This window comes from Octodon degus, unplaced genomic scaffold (genome assembly GCF_000260255.1).
Source record: "Octodon degus isolate 3935 unplaced genomic scaffold, OctDeg1.0 scaffold00050, whole genome shotgun sequence".
In the NCBI taxonomy this organism is placed as follows: domain Eukaryota; kingdom Metazoa; phylum Chordata; class Mammalia; order Rodentia; family Octodontidae; genus Octodon; species Octodon degus.
The window spans coordinates 10,400,199-10,404,339 of record NW_004524626.1 but is presented as its reverse complement, the minus strand read 5'-3'; positions in this window follow the sequence as shown (position 1 = coordinate 10,404,339).

Below are 4,141 nucleotides of genomic sequence, written 5' to 3'. Positions count from 1 at the left end.
GGGCCTTCACACTGAGTTATATCCCCATTATTTTGAGACAGGATCTTGCTAAGTCATTACGTTGCCCAGGCTGGGCTTGGCTGCGATCCTCCTGCCTCAGCCTCCCAGAGTGCTAGGATTGTAAGCCTGTGCCGCCACAGCTGGCTCTAACAGATTACTTTGATTCAGCCCACCCACATGGTTTGAGTAGTTCCATGACTTTTGTTTCATTTATTTTGAGATTGTGTGTGTGTGATAGTGAGTAGGGTCTTGCCGGTCAGCCCAGGCTGGCCTTGATCTTGCAGTCCTCCTTCCTCCCAAGGGTGGAGACTTTATGAGGACAAATGCACAACTACAATTGTTACACTTTTGTGTCAGAAGCTTAGTCAACTCTAGATATGCTTTTTATACTACATGTTGTCTTATGACATGATTTTGTTTTTTTGAGACCAGGTTTGACTGTGCATTTCAGGCTGGGCTTAAACTTACTATGTAGCCCAGGCTGGCTTTGGACTCACACTGACCCTCCTGCCTCAGCCTATTTGTTTTCTTTTTTTTTAAATTTTTTTGTGGAACCGGGGATTGAACTTAGGCCCTTACACTTGCCAGGCAAGCACTTATTCTACTGAACTATTTCCTTGGCCCTTATAACATGTCTGAAAGCTTCTGTCTCCCATCTTATTTTTCTTTTATTTATTCAGTTATTTTTAAATTTGAAGGTTTTTTTTTTTTTTTTTTTTTTTTTTTTTTGTTTTTCTGTGTTTTTTAGACAACGATCTACAGAGGCAAGCTTTTGGTCTACTGTCTTAAGGGTAGGTCTGGTGCAGTTTCTCTAGCTGGGAATCAAATCTTGGTCCTACGTGCCTGACTGCATTTGCCCAAGCTGCACTTTAAACAACTGAGCTATCTGGAAAGGGCCCTCTTTTATTTTTTAGGTGACTTTTTTTGTTTTGGTGGAATCAGGGATTGAACTCAGGCCATTGCTTTTTCCAGGGAAGCACTTATTCCACTGAGTCATCTTCCTGGCCCCCAACCTCCTCTTTTATTTTTTAAAACCAGTATCCTTTCTGTTTCTTTCTGTCACCAATAACTTGTTACACATTGTATGCTTCCATTCAGCTACACCATGCGGGACTTTACCATGCAGACAATAGCTACTTTGTGACAAGCATTTAGTGCAGCAATTTCAACAGAAAGGAAATGTGAATCATTTATGGAATTTAAATTTTTCTAAAAACTTTAAATTGGTGAAATGAATTTTTTAAAAAAATTATTATTTATTTGGTGCAGGGTCTTGCCGTGCAGCTCAGACTCGTAGTGGTCCTCCTGTCTCAGCCTCCCCAGCACTAGGTTTACAGCGCCACCACGCCTGGTTTTGGTGCCCTGAACAGCAGGCCCTGGGTTCTGGGGCCGGCAAGGGCCACATGGAGCTGGGGATCGAACCCAGGTTCTTGAGCTTGCCAGGCAGGCACTTAGCCCACCGAGCTACCTCCCCAGCCCGCAGTATGTTTCATTTAAAAGCTGTAGGACATATTCAAAGTAGACACATTTCAAAATGTAATCAATATAAAGCTATTGACATTTTACATTCCTTTTCACTCAAGCTCCTCCATTCTCGCTGGGTGTGGCGGCACAGCCCGGAAGCACAGCCAGTCTGGAGGCCGAGCAAGGAGCATGGCATCGCAAGTTTGAGCTGCCCTCTGGGTGACTGAGTGACTCAGCAAGACCTTGTTTCAAAATGAAACACCTTTTAAAGGGCTAGCACAGTCGCTCCGTGGCCGGGCGCTTAGGTAGCAGACGTGAACCCGCAGGTCGGCCCCAGAATCCAGGGGGCGGGGGAAGGGCTTCGATTCTAAAGCCCAGCTGGCATGGCCCATCCATTTTAAGGCTGAATAATATTCCATGGTGTGTCTACAGCTCCTTCTGTTTATTCGCAGGCCTGTTAGCCAGCGCTGTGCTTACGTGTATACAAGCATCGGTCCCATTCCTCGGGGCAGCTATCCCCAGAACGGCTGGGTCCTGCGGTTACGCACCGAGGAAGTGTCCTGCCAACTCCACAGCAGCTGCACCTCTCCCAGCTCTCCCAGCTCCCCGGGCCTCTTGAAACTTGCCTTTTGTGGCAGTCCAATGCAATCATGAGCCATCCATGTGCCCGTAAGCTCAGGCTTGCTCACCGAATTATTCAAGTCTATCACTTCTTGTCTCCCGGAGCTATCAACTCCTCAGAGAGGTTCTGGAAAAATGCCCACAGTGGGGGTGTGGTTGTGTAATATGAGATGTTTGACTTCCTAAGAGCAAAGTGTCTTGCTTCCAGCACTCGTGTGTGTGTGTGTGTGTGTGTGTGTGTGTGTGTGTGTTACTGGGGATGGACCCCGGGGCCTTCACACTGAGTTATATCCCCATTATTTTGAGACAGGATCTTGCTAAGTCATTACATTGCCAAGGCTGGGCTTGGCTACGATCCTCCTGCCTCAGCCTCCCAGAGTGCTAGGATTGTAAGCCTGTGCCGCCACAGCTGGCTCTAACAGCTCACTTTGATTCAGCCCACCCAAATAGTTTGAGTAACATCGCACATAAACTGAGGCGATATAGTAGAAGCCATTGCTACCAACATGCCACTGTGTTAAAGAGCAATGGGTCACACCTTTTGCATCAATTCTACAGTAATCTCTGATAAAGTTGGATCTATTATGAATTTTTAAAAGAATTTTTAATTTAAGTATTTAATCTATCAAAGTCTAATGCTGTTCTCTCTCTTTTCTTTCTTTCCTCCCTCCACCCCCTCTCCCCTGCCCCTTGAGACAGGGTGTAACTCACTAGTCCAGGCTGATGTAATACAGGCTGGCCTAACGCATGGTGCGGTAATCCTCCTACCTCAGCCTCCTGGGTGCTGGGAACACAGGCGTGCATTGCAGCCCTGGCCTGGTCACAAACTGTTTTAATACTTTGATTTGCAAAAGCCACCTACCTGATTTGAACGTGTCCACTCTCGCCCCCTGCCGGCCGTTCTCTAAGCGACAGTCTGTGAAAGGCTAAGCAGGGTTTGTATTGTGATGCTCCTACTGTGCTCGGTGCTCCTACTGTGCTTGGAAGGGGCTCTATGCGCTCCAATGTCACAGCGTGAACTGCTCCTCAGAATGAGGCAGCCCCCTCTCTGCCTCCCAAGCACGACTCCCCTCTCTCTACTCAAGGGAAATGCTATTCTCAATTCTAACATCACTGATTATTTTGTTTTAAAATTGCATCGATCCTAATACTATGTATCGGCTTCGTCGCGTGGGCGAGATCCACGTGCGCAGCCGCATTCCGCTCACTGTGGTGGCTGCTTAGTGTCCCGCGGCGTGGACAACTCGCAATCCCGCACAATTTCTGCTCGCCGCTGTAGTTGGCTATTTGGCTTCTTTCCCCTTTCTATTAATTGATTTAAAAACAAAACAAAGCGTTTCTATTCCTAAATAAGCCAATTCAATGACAAAGAATTCACAGTGGACCGCCCTTTTATTTACTATTGGGTGCTCCTCAGTATTTTTATTGGAACTTTCGTGTATGCGGTCACGAGTGAAATTCACGTGTCCTTGTGTCTTCAGGGAAAATACACAGATGTCGCCAATGAGTGTATTGCTGGGAGTGGCTTTGCCTGTGTTTAACTGAATTAGAGATTGGGAGTTTTCTGGGATACGTGCCACTCTGTTGTCTGCCAAACCTGGGTGAGAATTTTGTTGGTCCCGTTCCCACTGCCATGTTATTACTGTCAGTCTTCTCCCCTAAGATGTACTAAAGGACAATTGACTAACACAAATTATATATACTCCATGCAGATTCGTAAAACATTAAAATAGAAATTTCAGGGCAGGCCAGACAGCTCAGTGGATTGAAGCGAGACACAGAGGCCGCGCTTCGAGTCCCCCGACTGCGTGCCGGGCCGGACCCGCCCACGGGGCGCGCTGAGACTGCAAATGCGAGTGGGCGTGGTGGCGGGCGCGCCTGTAATCCCAGCACTAGGGAGGCTGAAAACAGGGAGATCACTACGAGTCCGATCTGCGCAGTGAGACCCTGTAGCCTGTACTAAATACATTTTTTTAAAAAAGAAAGAAAGAAAAAGAAAAAGAAATTTCACTTGACCCAGCTATAAGTCTTCTGAGTATCTTCTCAAAAGAGTTAA